Source organism: Chionomys nivalis, chromosome 12 (assembly GCF_950005125.1).
Source record: "Chionomys nivalis chromosome 12, mChiNiv1.1, whole genome shotgun sequence".
Classification (NCBI taxonomy): domain Eukaryota; kingdom Metazoa; phylum Chordata; class Mammalia; order Rodentia; family Cricetidae; genus Chionomys; species Chionomys nivalis.
In genome coordinates this window covers 65,101,045-65,124,692 of record NC_080097.1, presented here as the reverse complement: position 1 = coordinate 65,124,692, position 23,648 = coordinate 65,101,045, and the positions used below count along the sequence as shown (strand labels likewise).

The following is a 23,648-nucleotide window of genomic DNA, read 5'->3' as shown; positions in this document are numbered from 1 at the left end:
AAATACCTGCATGAGTCTCTCTGCGTCCTCTGTAAAAATCTGAAATCTGAACAGCTGTGAAATCAAAAGTCAGTGTCAAAAAGTCTCAGAGCACCTTGAACTTCAGAAAGATTAAATTGGACTCTCAGTACCATGAGTTTGGTTCTGTTTGATTTTGTTTGTTTTTAACACACTTAATAAGATACCTGATTGAAGAAACAGGGGATTATATCTCAAAAGGTATAAATACATTTCACTGAATAACACCGACTCCTAATGTCCATATACTACATTCCCAGGCATTGTGCAATATAACAATTGAACAAGAAGACTTGTCTAACTTATGTTTGATTAGGACAGTGGTCAGGCTCTCGCCTGGGATGCAGTCATGAAGACAGAGGTGGACACCTATGTGTAAAAAGTGATGCCTCTAGCTAACCACTGATAGTGAGGCCACACACACCCGACCTGGGGCTGCTTTCCACCCTCTGCCTGACCTGTCAATCAGACAGCGACTGTTTGTGGAGAATCTCTGGTTTACCAAGAATGGAAGATTTATTTTCTAGTCAACAAATGCTTTCAAGTAGTAATTTAACTGTCAATGAAAAATAGAAAAGGTGCTGCAGGATTTTAGCGATTCCTGGAAGCTCTCTTGTTATTGAATGAAGCTTCCTCCCAGTTGCCTGGGGAACTGATTTTAATGTCACACATCAAGCAGTTCTTCCCTGAATATAATTGTAGTTTATCTGACGCCTTGTTTAAAGCTGTTCAAATGTTTGGCTCCTGGTAATTATTTTTTGGCATCGCTCATGACAGTGACAGATCTGAAGTAATTTTAATACATTTTTTCTAAATCCTACTAATTTGTTGAATAACAAGAGAAAGAAACTTAAATAAATTGAAAATGTCTATATTACCAGCAGAACCAAGAAAGAGCCATATAAACTTGTGATAACCCAATAACTTTTGCAGGAAAGCATCTTAATGTTCCATTCACTGACGTCCCATCAGGGATGCTGAAGAGTGAGGTGGGCCTCTGCTTTGTGGATGTCAATGCTAGATGCCCAATCAAATATTTTTAATTTTTTCCTTTTACTAAAAGATTTTCAATTTTGCTTCAAGAAGTCAAGTTCCTGGCCTTGACTAAGAAAACAAACACCACCACCAACAACAAACCATACACCTTACAAATCCCTTAAAGCTATGATGGTCATGGGCATAGTTCATCCTACAAGATATTATGTTGCCAGAGGACAGACAATACTGAGCTGATAAATTCAATTACAGCCTCACAGTCTTTCTCTGCACAGGAGTACAAAGGCTAGACTAGAAGTATATTAGTCTTTCTGTGTTCAGGAGACCACAAGCCCAAATTCAGGATTACTGAGCAGAAAAACAGAGAGATCCCAATCCCCAAGAACAGCCCTGGACATCTTCCTTGGAGGATTTCCATTCCTTCAGAAACATAAAAGAATTTACTGAGCCGGTGGTGTTCAGGCCCTTACCTTCAATATGCAGATGGTAAGGACAACATAAAGACTTTGTTGTGAACCAAAAATTTCACCCTGGAATAAACTTTGTGATTGCCATGTCTGCGGAGAATTGGCCCTTGGTCCCTCAACCCTTACGAACAGCATCACATCAGTCTGTCCCTGTGTGCCATGTTAATATCAGGGTGACCGAAGGAACAGTACGAATGTAATAATTGTGAGGAGGCCTTTAGATGGTCCTCTCCCTCAAAAACGCGAAAACCCACACCAGAGTGAAGTCCTATGAATGTGAACAATGTGGGAAAGCCTTCAGCTGTCTCCAATATGTTGAGAGACATCTACTAAGGCACAGTAGAGATAGATCTCATAGAGCCTTTGAAATCATGACACAGCTCACCCTCGGAGAAACAGAGGTGAATGCAAGTAGAGAAGTAAAAGCTTCATTTATCTCCAGTGTGCCCAACTGCACACAGAGGTTAGCCGTTTCTCTTCCTCACCCTTTTGCTCATGCAGCAACTCCCACTGTAGAGAAACACTGTAAATGCAACCCTATGCTAGTTTGTAACCCTTTTGTTTCTATGTAAAATCAAGGACACATTCACACTGCAGAGAAGTCTAATAACTTTAAAGCATATCACAAGGTCGCATCCTGGCTCAGCCTTGATGATCATGGACTTTTCACCCCAAGGTGATATTTTGCTTACCAAATTTATTTTTCCTCTAAGAAGAATACTATATTAACTCAAACGAGCATTTCCTCTCTGCTATGTTACGTCAAAATCTCAAAGTTTCTTCTCAATTAAGAATAAGACCAGAAAATAAGACCACTCCCACTCCCACTTAAAGCCAAATTCGAAGTAAGCTTTATTTAAATACTGGCCAAGTGGAAGAGCTCTGGTCAGGTCCATATCCAGATTCCTGAGAAATGGGCCCAAGTCATAGTTTGCAGAAGCTTAAAAAGGAAAACCCAATAATTCATTGCATTTTCCATCAGGTCCAATCAGGGGCAAGCATACATCCTGACATATTTCCTGCCTGTGAACCTCCCACCCACATGTGATCAAGCACATCCGGTGCAGTTGGGTCACATAAGCTTACTTTGGGGAGTGAACTCATGTGACTTGTTGTCTCCCATAAACAATAGCTCCAGCATTTCAGGAACTCTCTGTCCTTGGGCAAAGGGCTTGCAGATCAGAGGCATTTTTGTTTCATGGATCTCTTAGGCATAGTCGTTAAAACTTAAAATGTAACTTTGGCTCTCACACTTTTAATTTAAAGTTCTGTCCTTTAATATCTGTGGAAAAGTTTGACCCACAAAGGGAACTCCTGACCAAACTCCTGACATATAGCTTGAGTTGACACAAAGCCCCAACAGCTTCTCTGTGCTTTAACTATACAGCACATATTGTTTTCCTAAGTCTGAGGAATCTGCTAATTTATGCTAATGTGATACGTATTTGTTTAGAGTCATCTTGCTCCTAGAAGATGCAGTACTGCTCAGATATCTAATTCAATTTTTCAAAAATGAACATAAAAAAGGCAAAGTATCTGATTTCTAAGATGGTAGTCATTTCTGGCTAGGAATCTTGGAAAAGACAACCCCAACCCTTGTGTCTTGCAGCCGTGGATCGCGAACACCCACTGAGGTGTTGACCCAGCTGCACAGGAGATGGCCAGGCTTGCTGCAGCTATTGCATGCAGCAACCAGTTTGGGGTTGGCTGCCTACTCTTGTATGGGTGCTGCTTCTCCAGCCGGGCTTGCCCACCCTACCCCCACCTCTCTAGTGCCTGAGGGCGCAGGTATCCTATGGAGACGCAACTGCAGGTATTATGCCCATGTCATGGGCCCCACAAACAAGACCACTACAGAGTAGAGGAAACCAGCCCTGAGGCTTCAGGGTAAGGGATTTTAAAGGGGAAACCCACAAGGCAGGGTGCACAAGCCTTGGCATTTCGGGATTGGGTAAAAGTATACAACTTTCTGATTTGTTGGTTGGGGTATAGAAGAATTTCAAAACAGTGGTTAATCAGATACCTACAAGGACATTTGAAGCAAACAGACGTAAACAGACATTGTTTGGACATCGTGGAGGGTCACTTTGACCAGGGCCGGCACAGTTTCTTGGGAATGTTTATGACTTTGCTGGGCTGCATTCACCACCCCTCCCCCCACCTAAAAAGGAGTTCTTTCTCAAAATGGAGTTTGTTCTGCTCCTTCACAGGTGAAACATGTATTTGTCACTATTGCAAAGTCATCCTGTTAAAATGGTGGACCTAAGCTCTGTGATGGCAGGACTGGTCCTGCTAGTAGCCTACCAATATGGTGGGCTGTCCAGTTGTGTTTGGGTGAAGAGCCAAACCTGTGACTTGTAGAATTTACAAGGTACGTGCCAGGAGTGTCTGCTAACAGTGCTAGGATCTCTGAAGGTGAGCCTCAGGGACTGTTACAACTGTCTGTGTCCCTAGATGCTGCCCAGCTGGGAGGTCAGAGCCACACACTTGGTTCATTGGCTGTTCTGAGGCCTGGAATCTGTGCTAGGCCTAACCAGGCTGGATGGTAAGGCCTTGTCCTGCGTGCTCCTGGACCCTCCTCCCGTCTACTCTTCCTTCCTACAGCTCCCTTATTGGAATACAAGATGCAAGTAGGGGTACCTGCAGGGGTCTTTGTGGTATCTGGGTGCTTCCTTCTTCCCATCTGACCACCTATAGCTGTGATGGACAAGGGCTAAGCCTGCGCTTATGATGTCCATGGTGCAGGGCCAGCGGGGTCTTCTTGGGGAATGCCCCCGTTACTGATTGGATACCATAAAGACTCTGTGGGTTTAAAAATATTTATTTATGCTGGGCGGAGGTGGTACATGCCTTTAATCCCAGCACACGGGAAGCAGAAGGAGGTGGAGCGCTGTGAATTCGAGGCCAGCATGGTCTACAGAGAGAGTTCCAAGACAGGCTCCAAAGCTACAGAGAAACCCTGTCTCAAAATACACACACACACACACACACGCACACATGCTGGGAGGTAATAGTGCATGCCTTTAATCTCAGCAGTTGGGAGGCAGAGGCAGGCGACTCTGAATTTGAGGCCAGCCTGGTCTACAGAGCAAGTTGTAGGACAGCCAGGGCTACACAGAGAAACTCTTTCTTGAAAAAAACAAAATAATAATAATAATTATTAAATATGTAATCATATAAAATATATCTCACATATTTATTACACACATATATCCCCATATATTATATATATGCATATACATATATGTGTGTATATATATGTGTGTGTGTATATGTATATATTCCCCATGTAGCCTCTGAACAGAGGCAATTTTGACATCCGTATAGAATGAGGTACCCCATTGGTTCTAGCAGGACAGTCTGCTTCTAAATCCACTGAGACATGAGCAAGCTGCCTTGTACTTCTGCTGCTGCAGAGCCAGCATCGCGCCTCCCCTGCCACGGCGGACTGTATCCCCGAACAGAGCTGTAGCATTGCCCTCCCCTGCCACAGCGGACTGTATCCCCGAACAGAGCCATAGCATTGGCCTCCTTTTCCACGGCGGGCTGACTGTATTCTGGGACAGAGCTGTAACATTGGCCTCCCCTGCCACGGCGGACTGCTTCCCTGGAACCATGAGCTAGGAGAAACCCTTCCCCACTAAGGTGTTTGGCAGAGTTTTATCACAGAGATGAAAACAACGGGCACACAAGCAATCCCATTTTTTGCTCTAATTTTTCTAACTAATGAACCTGCTTCCTCTTTCTTCTTCTACAAGGATAAATCGGTTTTTACGCTTTTATGACATGCACAGTATTAATTATATTGAAAGAACTAAAACCCAGGGCTGGAGAGATAGTTCAGCAGTTAAGAGTGAGTACCGCTCTTACAGAGGATCAAATCCAACCCCCAAAACCCAATTACCTGTGGTCCCAGCACCAGGGGACCCAATGCCTCTGGCACTCACATACGCATGTCCAAACACAGACACTGCACTTATACACATAATTTAAAATATTTTTTAGACGAAGATGTGTAAACCTAGAATCCAAAAGTAAGAACTGGGGCGTTGATATGAAACTTGGAGGGTATGAGATCTGAGGAAGATCCATGGTAGCCTCCCAATGGTAGAAATGCAGAGAACAGTGATGAGAAGGGCCGGCCCTTTACAAGACAGCTGCAATCACCCCTCCGTGACTCTGGGGACATCAAGAAAGAGGACCTGGAGGAATTCAGTAGTCAGAAGCTGGGGAGGAGTGAAACAACGCCATGACCACTCTCTTCACAACATCGCCGCAACTGTGGTTTCCTATCCAAACTTTCACCACACCCGCCACCATTTAATCTTCATTCGTGGATGAAAGCCTTATGATGCCCCACCCCTCAATGAGAGACCATGAGCAGCTGAAGGATGCCATGCGAAGGTGTGCCACTTCTTCAGTGGTATAGCCACTGACAAGTTGTCTGTGCTCCAATTAATAAACCCCAACTCGTGCTCATTCAAGTCACCACATTTAAACTCAGTGAGGAAAGGGGGCATCAAATCGTAGGGGCTTCCTAGGAAGGAGGAGGGTGATAAGAGAGGACAATAGGGGTGAAAACTCATTATATTAATGTATAAAATTATCAAAGAATAAAACATTAAAACTCTCTGCCTTCCTCCTCCCTTCCTTCTCATTTTCTCCTGCTCTCTGAAACCATGGTGTGTTGCCAAGTAACCAGCCTGTCATGCATTTAGAAACCTGCCCTGGACTGGAAGAGTCTCTCTGGGTCACAGAAGCTCTTAGTCCATAAGGCTGAGTAAGAATTCAGATGTAATTGAAGTGTGCCGTCCACACACTTGAAACTTAAATGGAACCACAAATGTTTCCCATAAAATGTATCAGATAGCTCCAGAAAACATTTTTCCTGGCAAACATACATCTGATCCCCGCCCCCCTTCCTGAAGAAACTGGAATTCAAAGCCATGATCAACATCTTTCTGCCCAAAAGAGAATTTTCTCATATTTTATTTTATTTGAAAATATTTTTTTCTGGCTGAGGATATAGCTTAGCTACTTGACAGGGATGAAGAACTGTGTTCAATCTCCAGTACTACAAAAAAAATTGGTTTTTCTTCTGCCTACAAAAATACGAACATTTGGCCACGGTGGTAAAGAGCCCAAAGCTGAGGTTAAGAGCTCAGACTGAAGTCCGGCAGACAGGGATTCCCAAGTCCTTTACTCTGTGGCCTTGGAGAAATATTCCGTTTCTCTGCTCTGCGATATTCTCACTGGTAGAAAAGAAAAATGACTTGTAAAATAAGAAATAGCATCTACAAAAAGGCTCTGGTAAATGTGCCCACAACAAAGACACATCTCTTATTCTCCTCATCCTCTGTGGCATCTATCGGCTTTATTACAAGGCAGCAGAAAGCCTTTCATCTAAGATCTTTAAAAATAAAACAAAAGGCTAACTGCTGTTTGTGTGGCTGCACCTGTCTGCACACTTACTTAGCGCCACCATATTCTGGAGATCAATGCGGTTGTTTGCCTCGGGACACAGTATCCCGGCAACACAGATTTAAACCAAGTCAGGCTCCTCCATCAAGTGGCTCTTTGCAAGCCTCCATAAATATTAGTATTATCCCTGCTTAAGGGAAATGAGCAAATGTTATGTTTATGCACTGCCTTTCTCCTGGGATTTTATAACGCTGAGCTGCCGTAGACCCTTGGAAGCGCAACAGTTTGCACCATGCAAATAGGGCAGGTGTTCAGATTTCCCACACACACACACCAGGGTCTTACAACGCTAAGGAAGAGATGCAGTCCTATGAACCCTCAAACTCATTTGCTGATAGTCACAAAGGACCCAGGAAGTCTTCTGGCTTCCCTGCACCAGGGTCTACCCTGACATTCTCTCTCTTCCCATCGGACAGACTGGCATGCAGCTTTAAGATAAAATAACACTCAGGTTATTGCCAAGACATTTAGCAAACAGTGTGTAAGTTTTCCATGTTTTAAGTGTAAATATATTCTTCATCCTAGAATCCCTTTATCCTTTCCACATCTGATTGGAAAGGAAAGCAAGCATGTCTGCTCAAATCCCTCCAGACAGGACATTTACTCTGCTAGCCACTAAGTACGGGCTTTTTGGGATTGATAAACAAGCTTACCATATTTTAATAATGAGAGAGAGAGAGAGAGAGAGAGAGAGAGAGAGAGAGAATAACATGTGAGAGTTGGTTCTCTCCTTCCACTGTATGGACTCCAGGGATTGAACTCTTTATCACGTCTGGTGGTAGCCGCCCATATCAGCTGAGCCATTCTCTGAGTCATTTCCCTGGCCCCTGATAAGAGGCTGTTACTAGAAAAATAACAATTATCTTAATAAGATTTAAACCTCCCATAATTTCACCTTTTACAGTCATTTTACTGTACTTCTGTTTTCTCTATTCTTTTTTTAAGTTATTAAGTTTTTTAGCGTGTGTTCATGTGTGACCTGAGGCGGAGGGCACACCGCCACAGCATGTGTGTGACGGTCTGGAGCGGCTTTGCTGAGCCAGGTCTTTCCTCTCTCCTTACATGGGTTCATGAGGTTGAACTTAGGTCACCAGACAAGAGCCTTTACCCTGAATGCTCAGTCATCTGTGTAACCCTAGCCTGGGGATTTTTGTTGTTGTTGTTGTTCAGGACAGGGTCTTCCTGTGTCACCCGGGCTGACCTTGAATTCCTCATACCTCGGCTTCACCCTGCAGAGTATTTCGATCACAGGTGTGTGCCACAGCCCACCATGCCTCATACCTCACATTTTCTAGTTCTTCTTAATGTTTTCCTATCTCCAGACATTTTCCCTTACTTTATCACCTTCCATTAATAATCTACATTTTATTTCACCGTTATATTTCCCATACCACAGCTAAGCTTTCTGTCTCGTTTCTCTTTTATTTTTATTTTTGTAAATATTTCATAAGGCAGTCGCTTTGCATTTACACATTGCTTGTTTGACTAGTTGATTGGTTATTGTTGTTGTTGTTTATTTTTGGAGACAGGGTCTTACTATGTAGTTTTGGCTGTCCTAGAATTTACTGTGTGGACCAGAATGGCCTCAGAAGCACAGAGAACCACCTGCCTCTGCCTCCCAAGTGCTGGAATTAAAGATGTGCACCACTATGCTTGGTCTTATTATTAAATTTTAAATAAATTAAATTTATCCTCCAATATATAAAAACAAAGTTTGTACATATCAAACAGGTAAAACATTTCGATGCATGTGTACATTGTGTAACATTTAAACCATGTGATCAAGATGGCTTCGAATAGTATTTCTTCTTCTTAGACATGTATTATTTCTTACTATGCAGCCCTGGCTGTCCTGGAACTCACTGTGCAGATCAGGCTAGACTATAGCTCACAGAGGTCTGCTTGTCTCTGCATTGGGAATGCTGGGATTGGAGGTGTGCACCACCACCACATCCGTCCATGTATTATTCCTTTATAGTGAGAATTGTCGTAACTTTCTTAGAGCCTTTTAGGACGCATCTATAGTCTGCAGCCACGCGACAGCCCTGAGGAACTTACTGTTGCCGTCCAGCTCTAACCGACACTGCAACATTGAAGACCCGTGAAGAGAATGAACGCTCTGGTCTGGGGGATCCTAACATCCCAAGCTATCCAAAACAATGTAATGCATCCGGGCAGGTCAGTCACTTGGCCAAAAGAACACTCCCCAGGAAGGCAGACCCACCTTAAATCAGCAGTTCTCAACCTGTGGGTGGCATCTCCTTTGGGGATCACATATCCTAATCCTTCCCAAACAGTTTCTCCAACTGTGGACCAAGTATTCAAACATGAGCCTCTGGGGGCCATTCTCGCTCAAATCTCCACAATGAGTGAGGTCATGAGGGACTTCCTTTCTGTGTCTGGCTTATTTCACGTAACAGAATCATCCCCAGTTTCATACCTGTATCAAGTGATAAGATTGTCTAATTTTCTAAAGACAAGATCTCCTAAGTAAATTGGGACCATGGGAGAGGGTAGAAGGAGAGGGGAGGGAAAGGGAGGGGAGTGGAGAAAAATATATAGCTCAATAAAAACAATTTTTTAAAAAAGATTTCCTTATTTTCTAGAGGCAGACACTGTTCCACTGTATATAGAGCCCACATGTTCTTTATGTTTTTAAAAATGGCTTTTGTCAGGTTTGATGGTTCACACCTTTAAACCCAGCAGCACTCAGGAAGCAGAAGCAGGTGCTTATCTGGGAAGTTCTAGACCAGCCTGGTCTACATGACCTGTTCCAGGCCAGCCAAGGAAACATAGTGAGACTCTCTCTCCAGAGGAACAAACAGCTTGTTATTATTACCCAGGTCATTTGGTAAAGCACCGTAGCCACAGAGACCAACATTTACTGTCACACTGGAACAATCGCTGAGACTCCCCGAATTCTGAATGTGTACTACGTGTAGACAGTTTAGTTTTGCATTAAGACACATTCCCTTGGGGGCTGGAGAGATGGCTCAGCGGTTAAGAGCATTGCCTGCTCTTCCAAAGGTCCTGAGTTCAATTCCCAGAAACCACATGGTGGCTCACAACCATCTGTAATGAGGTCTGGTGCCCTCTTATGGCCTGCAGGAATACATGTAGACAAAATATTGCATACATAATAAATAAATAAATATTTTTAAAAAAAGACACATTCCCTTACTCTGTATTTATAAAAATCTAAGCTAAAGGGAACATCATAAACGACTTGAACTTGAGAATACTATGTAGCTTTCTAGTTTTTAAAAAAGGGTAGTTTTAAACCAGGCAGTGGTGGCGCACACCTTTAATACCAGCACTTGGGAGGCAGGTGGATCTCTGTGAGTTCGAGGCCAGCCTGGTCTACAAAGGGCTTCCAGGACAGCCAAGGCTACACAGAGAAACCCTGTCTTGAAAAACCAAAAATAAAATAAAATCAGAGGGTAGTTTTGTTGCTGTTTTGTGCATGTGTATGTGTGTAGGTGCTGGTGGACACCAACTCTCTGGAGACAGAGTTACAGGGAATTGTTAGCTATGTGTGTTGTGAATTCTGATCTTTCAGAAGAAAAGTAAGGTTTTTTGTTTTTTGGGGGGGTATTGTTATTTCATTTTTTGTTTTTGCTTTACTGAAAATTTATTAGTCCAACAGTGCATTGCTGTTTCTTTTCAACATCTTGTTCTGCAGCTTCCTGGCTTCCTTTATCCTTTTCGCTTGGATGCCAAAGAGCTAGGCCCCAAAGCTAGCAAAAGCCTAAAGTCCATCTCTCCCTCGGCGCTGAGTCCGGTTTTCTCCCTTTAGAAGACATTTGGAACGGGCATCACAGGTCCTCTCAGGTGGGCTGGGTGGCCAGTGTGAGTTCTCTAGCAGAACTGCCTCCTTTCTTGGAGCAGAAGGCTTCCCCGGGAAATGTATGGACTTGGAGCCGTTCTCCTTCAGACACAGCACATGGCCGGGAGTGATTCAGTGGATTGGTTTCGGCTCCTTAGGTCTACAGAGACGCCAACGGTGCAAGCCACTTTCTTATGAATACCAGACATCCTGAGTTTTTGCAGGCTAAAGCCCCAGCCCAGCTCGGACCTTGGGGTGGTATCTCACTGTAGGGCACCTCACTATTTGCCTGATGGTACAGGAGGCAGGGCAAGGGGCAATGCGGAATGCTTCTCTTGCCAGATCTTGTGTAGGTTCATCTTGTGCACCCACTATTTGAACCAAGTCGCTGCTTCGTTGAGGAAGTGGGGACTCAGGATCCAGCCGATCCGGCTCGGCGCCGTGGCTGTCTCAGAAGCAAGAATTTTGAAACACTGTTTTCGCTGGCTTCCTTACAAATATCGTGGACTTTGTGGGGCTGGGGATCAAACCTAGGGTCTTGCAGATTCCAGACAAGTGCTTTGCCATTTAGCTATATGCCGGGCCTCGTCTTTCTAAGCAAACTCTTTATCTGAAAAGTGATAATAATTTAATGGTTGCTTGGATTGAGGAAGTAGCTCATTTGGTAGAATGCTTGCCTAGCACGCATAGAGCCCTGAATTTGATCCCCATCCTGTATAAACCAGATATAAACCAGAAACCAGGCACACGCCTGTAATCTCAACACTCAGTTGGTAGAGACAGGAGGATCAGAGTTTCCAGATCATCTTTGGTGTTACACGGTGATTTTGAAGCAAGCCTGGGCTACATGAGACTCTAATATATAAGTACAAACACATGTGCGCACACGCGCGCGCGCGCGCACACACACACACACACACACACACATTCCAATGGTTCCAGTGCCTCTCACTTGCTAAGCAGTCAGCCAATGCTACTGCTGACGGAGGATTTGCTTGGTCTTTGTTCTGTGGTGTTGAGGATCCATTGCTGGGGAAGCAAATGCTCACCAAACGCCTTTCTCAGCCCTGCAATGTATGTTTTCAACAAGATTAATCACTGGTCAAAACAAGTGAGAAAGAAAGTATTGAACTTACACTAACAGCTATCAAATTATCTTATACTATTAGTCAACGCAAAGGGGCAGCCTGAAGAAATACGCCGAATGCGATCAATAAAAAACATTATCTGCTGACCAGTGGTGCCTTGTCGCCTCTGTCAGAAACTGCCAGCGTCTCTTCGGAAGAGCTCCAGACAGGCGACAAACCGCCTCTGACTGCCCAGCTCACTCAGTGCCCCTGGGCAAGGCCTGAACTTCTCAGCCTCCAGCCAGTCTCAAGCTCTATCAGATGACACCGGGGCAGGTCACTCAAAAAGCAGGACATCTGCTTTGTTAGTCCTAACATGTCTAAATACAGTTTCAAACATGATTTTGAAATGTAAATTGGCTGTAAGTTGTTTTTCACTTTATTTAGCCAAAAGGCAGTGAAGCAAGTTTTAAAATTTATTTTATTTACTATTCCCAGATTATCTCATCCATAGATATGATGTATTTTACCCTCTCTCCCACTCCTGACGAACTCCTTCCTTTCCCAGTAAGCCCTCCTCTCTATTTTTATGTCATTTCATCGCCTTCCAACCTGCAGAGTTGGTTGGTTAGTTTTTTATTTTTTTTTTAAAGATTTATTTTATGTGTCTGAGTGTTTTGCTTACATGTGTCTGAGGCCTGAGGAAGCCAGAAAGGGGTGTCAGCTCCCTGGAGCTGGAGTTACAAAGGATTACGAGCCACTGTATAGATGTGGGAACTGAACCAGGGTCCTCTGCAAGAACAGCTGGTGCTCTTAACCTCTGAGCCATCTCTCCAGCCCTGATCTGCTGAGTTTATTTAGGGTGAGGAAGGTTATTTGCTGGAAATGGGAACTTAGGCTAGACCAATGAAGAAAATGACTCCCTCTGTCCCACAACCATTTACCACCAATGGGATCCACAAGGAAGGGTGGAGCTTGTGAACCCCCTTATGTGGTGGTTTGATTAGTAATAGCCCCCACAGATTCATATGTTTGAATGCTTGGCCCATAGGGAGTGGCACTATTAGGAAGTGTGGTCTTGCTAGAGTGGGCGTGGCTTTGTTACAAGAGGTGGCTTCCTGGGAGCAGACTTGGAGGTCTCAGAAGCTCAAGCCTGCCTAGTGGCTCTCAGTCTCCTGCTGCCTTCAGATCAAGATGCAGAACTCTCAGCTCCTTCTCCAGCACCATGTCTGCCTACATCTCCCTGCCATGATGATAATGAACTAAACCTCTGAAACTGTAAGCCATTCCCAGTTAAATGTTCTCCTTTATAAGAGTTGTCGCGGTCATGGCATCTCTTCACAGCAATGGAAACCCTGACTAAGACACCTTCTCTGCCCTTGATAAGACCCATCTTTTGCAGGCAACCATGCTGCAGTTAGCTCCTGAATGCAGCAGCCATGCCATGTGCAGCAGACAGCATTTCACAGAGTCCCTCCCCCCCTCAACTCTTGCACTCTCTCTGCCCCCTTCTCCAGAATGTTCTCAGGGTCATGGGGAGGGTGAACTGGAGGTCTGCTCCAGAGCCGAGCCTCAACGGTCACTTGTTCCCAGCATTTTGGGCGGCTCTGAGTCTCTGGATTAACTGTTGTCCCCTGCAAAGAGAAACCTCTCTCACCAAAGCTGGGGCTGGCACCAAGTGCCTGATCGCCAGCCCTCTCTTCCTGGCCTCCCCCAGCCACTGCCAGGCCTCAGCTATGGGCAGCCCATTCTCCCCTCTGACTCTTCCTTTGGATGACCAGATTATTCTGGTTTTCAGAGATGGTAAAATGCTCAGTGCCGAAACGGAAGAAAAACTAACATTTGTAATATCAGATTTAAAGAAAACTTGAAAAAAATTTCCACACACTTGTAATGATATGCAGATTCTGCAAACATTAATGCTTGTTTCATTTATTTCTTGTAAGTCAATCAGTACTGTGTATAAACTTAATGTGTTTTTCTTATTATTGACTTTTATTTATTATTTTGTGTGTATGTGTGTGTAGACACGTATGTGTGTAAGTGTGTGTGTTTGTGTATAGGTGTAGAGGGGTGTTGGGTCCTATATGTATATGTGTGTAGGTGTGTGAAAATGTATGTGTAGGTGTATTTATGTACATGTAGGAATGTGTGGGTGTGTATATATGTATTGTGTAGGTATATGTGTGAATGGGTGTGTAGTGTGTGTGGGTATGTAGGTGTGTACATATGTGTATACAGGTGTATATGTATATATGTGTATGCCTAGGTGTGTGGTGTGGGTGTGTGTAAGTGTGCATGTGGAGAATTATGGGGAATGGGTTCCCTCCTTCCACCTTTATATAGGATCCAGGGTCAAACTCAGGTCCTGAGCTTGCATGGAAAGTGTTTGTACTACTGAGTGAGCCATCTCACCAGACCTCAGTGTTTTCTCTTCATGGGAACTGAGATACTCCCTGCTCTTCCAGTTCTCTCTAACTCACACCTCAGATAGATTCTTAAATATGTACTCATGGAAAGTTAGAATATGTATTTATATAAAATGATATAAGCATGTTCACTACTGCTCAGGTGATGCACACATGTGGTCAAGCATCAATGTGAGAAGCGGTGTGAACAATGAGCTTGTAACAGAAAGCCACAGTTCCAGTGTGAGCACCAGTGTGAGCAGTGAGCTTGTAATGGAAAGCCACAGTTCCAGTGTGAGCACCGATGTGAACAGTGAGCTTGTAATGGAAAGCCACAGTTCCAGTGTGAACAGGGAACTTGTAACAAAAAGCCACAGTTCCAGTGTGAGCATCGGTGTGAACATGAGCTTGTAACGGAAAGCCACAGTTCCAGTGTGAGCACCAGCATGAACAGGGAGCTTGTAACGGAAAGCCACAGTTCCAGTGTGAGCATCGGTGTGAACAGGGAGCTTGTAACAGAAAGCCACAGTTCCAGTGTGAGCATCGGTGTGAACATGAGCTTGTAACGGAAAGCCACAGTTCCAGTGTGAGCACCAGCATGAACAGGGAGCTTGTAACGGAAAGCCACAGTTCCATTCCTGCTTCTGCTCCTCTAAAGCACCAGCTCTTGTTTGCTTTTTTTTTTTTTTTTTGGTTTTTCGAGACAGGGTTTCTCTGTGGTTTTGGAGCCTGTCCTGGAACTAGCTCTTGTAGACCAGGCTGGTCTCGAACTCACAGAGATCCGCCTGCCTCTGCCTCCCGAGTGCTGGGATTAAAGGCATGCGCCACCACCGCCCGGCTCTTGTTTGCTTTTTAAAATGTGTGTGTGTGTGCGTGTTCAGGTGTGTGTATTCATGTGTATTTGAGTGTCCATTGAGACTAGAATAGGGAGGTAGATCTCCAGTTACTGGAGTCTCAAGTAGCTGTGAGCCACCATGTCAGTGTTTAGAACTGAACCAAGGTCCTCTCCAAGAGCAGCCAGTATTGAGCCATCATTCCAGCCACATAAGGTACCAGCTCTGAACTAGCGCTTCTTGTTTGGGCTTTCAGTGGTGACCACAATGTCCTTGCTCCTGCTTCTTACTAATTAACTTAACACGCTGACTTTTAACTTACTACTGTGAGCGATGGGAATTTAGCACACTTACTCACCTCTAACTTCCATACTAATACCACTTTTCTTAGTTCTTCTGAGGGCAAATATGTCAATCAACACATGAAGTCTTAACATTTGCTCTAGTCACTGCAGGAAGCCAACTGATCTCCTGTTTTGTAAGTGAAGGATGTTGGTATTTGAATTCCTTGCCCTTCCCCATTTCTGGAAGCTGCCACTTTACTTTGACACAGTCTGTTTAGACCGATTTCATTCTGACCCATTATCACAGGGAACTGAAGCTCTCTGAGGAAGCTGTACCTGGCTCTAGTGAGCTGGCTCAGGGGGTAAAGTCACTTGCTGCACAAGCCTGGTTGATCTGAGTTCAACATCTGAGAACACACATAAAAGTGGGAGGAGAGCATCAGTTCCTTAAAGGTATCCTGTGGCCTCCACATGGGCAACAGGCAGCGGACAGATACACAGTAACAGCCAATTGAAACCTTTAAAGAACAGGCAGGGGGCTGGAGAGATGGCTCAGAGGTTAAGAGCATTGCCTGCTCTTCCAGAGGTCCTGAGTTCAATTCCCAGCAACCACATGGTGGCTCACAACCATCTGTAATGAGATCTGGCGCCCTCTTCTGGCGTGTGGACATACATGGAGGCAGAATGTTGTATACACAATAAATAAATAAATCTTTACAAAAAAAAAAAGAGCAGGCAGGATAGCTCTGTGGGTAAGCATGACTGCTAAGCAGGAGTTCGATTCCTAAGACCCAAGTAGGAAAAGAAGAGAACCGACTCCCACAAGTTATCCTCTGACCTCTACAGACACTGTGACATGTATGTGCCTCCCCCACACAAAATAAGTGGGTATACATTTTTTAACTGTTTTAAATAAACCTAACTACAGTTACACTCAGGATCCTGCAAGAAACTTGGCCTTGGCTTATTAGGACGTGGCCGTTGTGGAAAGATGGGACAGTACAGGTCAGGTGCCAAAATTATCTTGGCTAATTGTCTTAGGCCCTTGAACCTTTGCATTTGACCCAACAGTCTCAGAACCAACAGAGCAGTTTCTTGGAAAGTGTTGCTAACTTTGATAAACTTCTTGGCTCTGCCAAGGCTAAAGCCAAGAATGCAGGGTGTGCAGCTGCAGCAGAGCCTTTTCTGCTTTGCTGCAAGCCTCCTGCTTTGCTGCAAGCCCCTTGCCTTCTCTCCCTACCGGTGTTCTAGCACACTGCTGCAGTGTTGACAAATTATTCACTTAGAACTTTCTTTCATTCTGTGACAAGAGACATTTGTGTCACCTCTCCGGATGGAACATGTCATTCATGGCAACTTGAATTCTAATTTCTGGGCCATAGTCACCCTTGTTTGACTCAGCATAAAATGTCTTCTTTAAAGCAGTCATTACTTTCCATTGGCAGTTTGGGCACCCAGCATGGTGCCCAGAGATGACCATTGGAATTGCCCTAGTGGCTCAGGTACCACCACAGGCCTTTTCTATCATTGCAACCTTATCTCGTTTTGCACTGATGATCCCTGAGCACCAGATCACTCATTCCCTCCAAACCGAGAGTTTGGGGGACCAGGGGAACTTCCTGGGGTGTACAGTGGCCTCACAGGAAAGTCCTGAAGTAGCAGACCCAATTCCTGGATCAGAAGCAACCTTTTTGGCTCCTCTGGTAAGATATATGTAAGGCGTGCCCAGTAGTGTCTGGAACACACACATGTTCACAAAGTCAATATGCAGGACCAATCTGAGAGGTAGGGTAACCAGCCTTGGGGTAAAACTGAGGAAGCTGCCTTCAACATTCCTACCTAAATCAATCCAAAACCCATTCCATGAGTTATCATAGACGTGGAAGCCCTGCAAACATGAGAAACAGCAATTCAAGAAGGAAGTATATAGGAAAAATCCTTTGATGCTCCTGCTGGATTCATGGTTGATAATTACGGTGTACCAACTTTCAGATGCTCAGACACTGAGGTGATTTAGCTGGCAATAGCTTGGCTTTATAGGTTCCTTTATGGGGAATGTTTGACAGTCCTAATTTCCTTTTCTGTATGTTGCTCTTCGAGACAGGGTTTCTCTGTGCAGCTCTGGCTGTCCTGGAACTCGCTCTGTAGACCAGACTGGCCTCGAACTCATAGAGATCCTCCTGCCTCTGCCTCTCCAGTGCCAGGAATAAAGGGGTGAGCCACCAATGCCCAGCCAGCTCAGTTTTTTTTTATATACTTACATTTTGAAGTTCACTTTTAAACTGCCTTAGGCTGCACAGCCGGCTGCTGCACCTCCTGCTGCCAATTCCACAACTTGAAAACTGACAAATGAATTTAAATGAAAGCTGTGCAGTGTTTGTTTTCTGTTTTTGCATGTTTGTGTGTGCTGCACACTTATGTTTGTACATTATTTACACGGAACAAAACTGACTTAGAAACAAATAGGCATTCCTAACCTAGAAGCAGGGGCTTGAGCAGGGCAGAGCAGCCTGCTTGTGATTCCAGCACTCGAGAGGGTGGAGGCAGGAGGATCCAAACTTCAAACTCATCTTCAGTTACATAGGAAGAGCCAGCCCAGGAGTTTTGTTGTTGTAGCTTTTTTTTTCTTTTGCTATGTAGCCCAGGCTGGACGTGAACTCACCATATTGTAACACAGGATGATCTTATCTCAAAATAACCCTTTGCCTTAGTCCTAAGATTACAGGCACATACCATCATACCTGGCAACTCGGGTGAAATCTTAGGTAGGTGGTGGCACATGCCTTTAATCTCAGCACTTGGGAGGCAGAGGCAGGAGGATCTCTGTGAGTTCAAAGTCAGCCAGGTCTACAGTGCTAGTTTCAGGACATAGAGCTGTGATACAGAGAAACCCTGTTTCAAAAACCAAACTAAATAAATAAATAAACAAATAATTTTTTTAAAAAAAAGATTCACTTAATAATAGATCTGGAGAGATGGTTCAGCGGTTAAGAGCACTTGTTGTTCTTGCAAAAGACTTGAGTTTGGATCCCAGTAACTACTCTTAGTGGTCCACAGCCACCTATAATTCCAGTCCCAAAGGGATCTGATGCCTCTGACCTCCACAGGTACCTCACTCATGTACACACATACCCCGACACAGAGATACATGCATAGACACACATGCATGACCTCCACAGGTACCTACACTCATGTACACATCCCAACACAGAGACACATGCATGACCTCCATAGGTACCTACATTCATGTACATATACCCTGACACAGAGATGCATGTATGCACACACATGCACGACCTCCACAGGTACCTACACTCATGTACATATACCCTGACACAGAGATACTAATGCTTATAAATAATCCCTCACCCATGATACTATAAGCGAGCCTATTAAACTCATTGGATGGGCGCGGCGGGGGGGTGGGGGGAGGACAAAAACATGAAAAGTGTTAGCTCTTAAAGAAACCCAGGACAAACGGTTGAGGTGCCTATTAACATATCAAAGCTGTCGCTGGCCTCCAGTCCCACTCAGCCTTGCCAACACCTTCTTCAAGTCCAGGTTCCCCTCAGCTTCTCACCCCACACCCTGTCCTAAACCTCTCCAGCCCCCGAACTCACCTCCCTGCCCCCAGCTTCTCTGATCCCTATATAATCTTAGCCATTACAGCTACACTGTCTCTTGACTCGGTCTCTCGGCTCCTGGCTAGCTCCACTCCAGAATCTCTCTTGGTTTGCTTGCCCCCTCTCTTCTCTCTTGCTCCCCTCCATTGCTGGGTTCAGTCTGCTGACCATGTTCAATCTGGACTCTTCCAGATGCCTCTGGCTGTTCTCTCCCTTATATCTACATATATACAATAAACCTTTTCCTCAGTCATACCTAGGAGAGGTCACGTCCTAATTTTTTCATTCAAGAAGTAAGAGGGGGATAGTTGGGAAGAGGAAGGGACAGGAGGGCACAGGGCAGGGGCTCCCCAAGGGATATGAACGTAATCACAACACATGATGTGTGTATATATGAAAATACGATACTGAAGTAAGTTGTGGGCTACAATCGGGCTTGCTGGTTAAGAGCATCATTGCTCTACTAGAGGACTAGAGTTCAAATCCCAGCACCCACATGAGGCTCACGAATGTCCGTAATTCCAGCTCTGAGAGGCCCAGTGGATCCTATGGCCTCTGTGGGCCCCTGCACACGTATATATACATAAACACACACTTAAATAAAATACGTTTGGAAAACACCATTATTATTTACAACTAATATATTTAAATAAAAGCTTTTAAAACTATGTGTGTATGTGCAGGTTACGTGGGTGTGGCACGTAGGTGATAAAGAACACCTGTGTCATCAGGTCAACAGAGCATCCATGCGCAGCTTTACAGAGTCCTTGTTAAATAAAGATCGCTAAAATATACATGGAGTAGGAAAAGGTGTTGCATTAGAGTTACTAGTTTTGTTTAATGTTTCAACATGTATGACAAGCACCTCAGACAATTGTTAAGAATGTATAAACCAGGGAAAGATTGATGCCCAAATATTTATTTATTACACCTGGTGTCACGAACCTGTTGAAATCATAAAGCTATATAATACTAAATCTAGTAATAATTATTAAATGTCTAGGTTATTTCTAAAATTAAAAGACAAGCCAGGTGGTGGTGGCGCACACCTTTAATTCCAGCATATGGGAGGCAGAGGCAGGCGGATCTTTAAGTTCGAGGCCAGCCTGGTCTACAGAGAGAGTTCCAGGACAGCCAGGGCTACACAGAGGAGCCCTGTATCAAACAAACAAACAACGGAAAACTGTTATGTATAAGAAAGAACATACTTCTATAAAAATTAACAATCTATACAATTGAAGAGAAACAGCTGTGTGGGAAAATGATGCCTACTCTATTAGAGCAAGCAACGTGCTGAGGGGGAAAGCCCAGTTCAGCACTAAAGATGGCAGTGTTTCTCAAAAGATGACAGTGTTTCTCAGGTGGCCAAGGACTGGCACAGTCTGACAACAGGCTGGGAAAGCATGGATAGGATTTTCAGATGGAGCAGAATTTGTGAAAGAATGCAAGTGTGACCAAGTTGGGGAAACTATTTACAGATTGTCTTATCCCCTGTGCACGAACAACAATGTTCACAGAGCATTGCTCTGCTCTGCACAGGAATGTGTGAGTTTCTGGCACTTTCTAGTCCATTTGTCTGGAAAACAATGAACCCATCCTTCTTGTGCTTTGTGCGTGTGTGTGTGCATGTGTGTAGCTCAGTCGTTAAAAGCACTGGCTGCTCTTCCAGAGGACTCTGGTTCAATTCTGAGCACCCCCACAATTCACTGTAACTCCAATCCCCAGGGATCCAATGTCCTCTTCTGGCCTTTAAAGGCACTGCATGTATGCGTTGTATCAACATGAGCCTATGGGGGTCACTGTCACTCAAACCACCACACCAGGAGAATTGTTCATCATCAAAGGAAGTCAGGATAGGAATTCAAACATGGCAGGAACCTAGAGGCAGGAGCTGATGCAGAGGCCATGGAGAGGAGCTGCTTACTGACTTGCTCCTCATGGTTTGGTTTGTTCTGTTCAGTCTCTCTCTCTCTCCCTCCCTCCCTCCCTCCTTCCCTCCTTCCCTCCCTCCCCTTCCCTCCCTCTCTCCCTCTTTTCCTTTTTTTTCTCCCTGAGACAGAGCTTGTCAGTATAACAGCCCCGACTGTCCTAGAACTCTCTGGCCTCAAACTTAAGAGATCCGATCCGCCTGCCTCCGAGTGCTGGGACTAAGGGCATGCGTCACCATGTCCATCTCAGCCTGCTTTCTTTTAGAATCCAGGAGCACCAGCTCAGGGGTGGCATCACCCACAATGGGCTGGGCACTCACCCACCAATCACTAATAAGAAAATACCCCACAGCCCCATTTTAGGTAAGCACTTTCTTAGCTGAGGCTCCCTCCTCTCAGATGGCTCCAGTTTCTGTCAAATTGACATAAAACTAGCCAGTCTAAGCCCCTTGGTCAAATCCTCGCGGTTCTTCAGATCTTCAACACAAATGGGCATCTGGTGCCTGTGAATGTGTCACCTCAGCTTGCTCCCTCCTCCTCAACGCTGTGAGCAGACAGAAACCCAGAAGCGTCAGAATGCGCAGCTCTGGTTCTCCCTAGGAAAATCTGCTTGTCTTTAACACAGAAGCCTTCTGTCTGCTGCCAAAAATAAGACAAAGTCGGGGTGCTACGCAGAAAGTTTAGATTTTTTTAAAATTAAGAATGAATAACTCTGAACCTGATTTCTACAAAGCAGACTGGCGGCAACTTTGTCACTTCTGTGTTCTGTGTGCTTGTGTGCAGAAAGAGTTTTCAGACACCACATCAGAGCTGCTATGAATCTCCAGCCCCTCTACCCTAGCCCCACCCTAGCCCCACCCCCTCCTCTCTGCCTTTAGTTCCTCTCAGGTTCCACAAGCAGACCATGCTTGTAGCCTGCTGACCAAGACAATTCTGGTGGTGTCACCTGCAAGGAGCTAGCCATGAGGCTCTCTTGCTCCACCCTAGACTGGCTCAGTCACAATCTGCATTTTGTACCAACATTAGGGACTGATCCAGACTGTTAGCGTCAGGAGGCCCTGTTCACTGGCTCTGGTTTGCTGTTTGTCTCCCTAAATTTACTGAATTCCAAACAAGGCTATCTTCCCACTCCTCCTTGCTTTTACACTTCTTTATTGACTATGTAGGTTTCCTTGTAAGTTTTTATTTGTTTCCAGTTGCTTGATGGGGCCTCTAGAGGGGCGGAAGGAAAAGTTGTGCTTGGGCAGCAACTCAGCAAGAGATTCACATTTTCAGTCAAATCGGAAACACTGGAATGACAAACAGTTCTCATGGTTGTTTGTTAGCTGCTTGGTTGGTTGGTTTTGGGGACAAGGTTTCTCTGTGTATCTCTGGCTGTCCTGAAACTCACTCTGTAGAGCAGGCTGGCCTCAAACTCACCTGCCTCTGCCTCCTGGGTGTTGGGATTTAAGGCGTGCGCCAGCACCGCCTGGCCAAGTCTGCTTGTTTCTCTGTTGTTTGCAGTGGTCCTCTAAGCGCAGATGTGAAAAACCATGACAGATGTTTCGGAAGCTAATGGAGCAGGTCCTTACGCCGGCATCTCTTGGTGGTTTGGTTGGTTGCCCAGCATTTGGAAAGGACAGACACGCCGCTGCCTCTGAGTGCGAGGGCCAGCATCCTGCCAGAAACACTGCCACTCACAAGGCAAATGAGAAGCTCCAGCAAGGCAGAGGACCAAACTGTGTTTCTGCGTTATTCTGGCTGGTTCTAATTTTAGCATTGCAACTCTGCTGTACATTTGTCCCAGTCAGCCATCCAAGAATTGTGAAAATTAATGTTAGTGTCACGAAAGTTCCGCAGATGGCTGAACCAAGGCTGATGGGAAGATGAGCTGGTTCTGATCTTTCCAATTCTCAAAGACCCAACGGTCTCTCTCTCTTAAAATAAATGTCCTCAGTAAGATGCTATCCCAGTAATCTTTTTCCCTGCTAGAAACTGGATACTCATTAAAATCGACTTAAATCAATGGTTCTCATAGCTAGATGCACATGAGAATCCCAGGAAATCTGCTTCTCTGCTGGATCTGATTCCATTTGTGGGAGGCTGGGGCATGCAGCAAGTCTCCTGCTCTCCAGTGCCGAGTGTCAATGCTCGAACCATGTACCCTGGACATGGCGCTCTAAGAAGCTTGGGCACTCAGGCTTTGAGCTCTTAGCAAATTTGCCCATCATGATCCTCAGACTGTTGCCAGTGTCTCCACTCTCTCACTCAGATGACTGCTGTAATTCTGGGGATTAAAAAAAAAATCAGTGAAGGAAGTGAAATCAAAATTACTTCTCTTTAAGTTGGCAAAATGGCTCAGTGGGTAAAGGTGCTTACTGCCGAGCTCGATGGCTTGAGTTGGATCCCTGGAAGGAATCCATATGGTGGTAAGGAGAGAACCAATTTCTAGAAATTGTGTCTTTCCTAAACACGTTCCAAGTCACATATAAACACACACACACAAAATGCACACACACACAAACTTGAGAATGAGTGAGTGAGAGAGTGAATAAATGTAGGGGCTGGAGAGATGGCTCAGCAGTTAAGAGCGCTTGTTGCTCTTGCAGAGAACCTGGGTTCAATTCCCAGTACCTACATGTGGTTCACAGCCATTCCAAAGCCCTCTTCTGACACCAAACATGTAAGTGGTGCACACATATGCAAGCAGGCAAAATAGTCATGCATAGAAAATAAAT

General features: G+C 44.8%; 1 pseudogene; it reads right to left on the bottom strand.

The window, feature by feature from the left end:
- Positions 1-10,582: 10,582 nt before the first annotated feature.
- LOC130884716 (60S ribosomal protein L13-like) lies at positions 10,583-22,510 on the bottom strand (annotated as a pseudogene).
- Between the last annotated feature and the right edge of the window lie 1,138 nt (positions 22,511-23,648).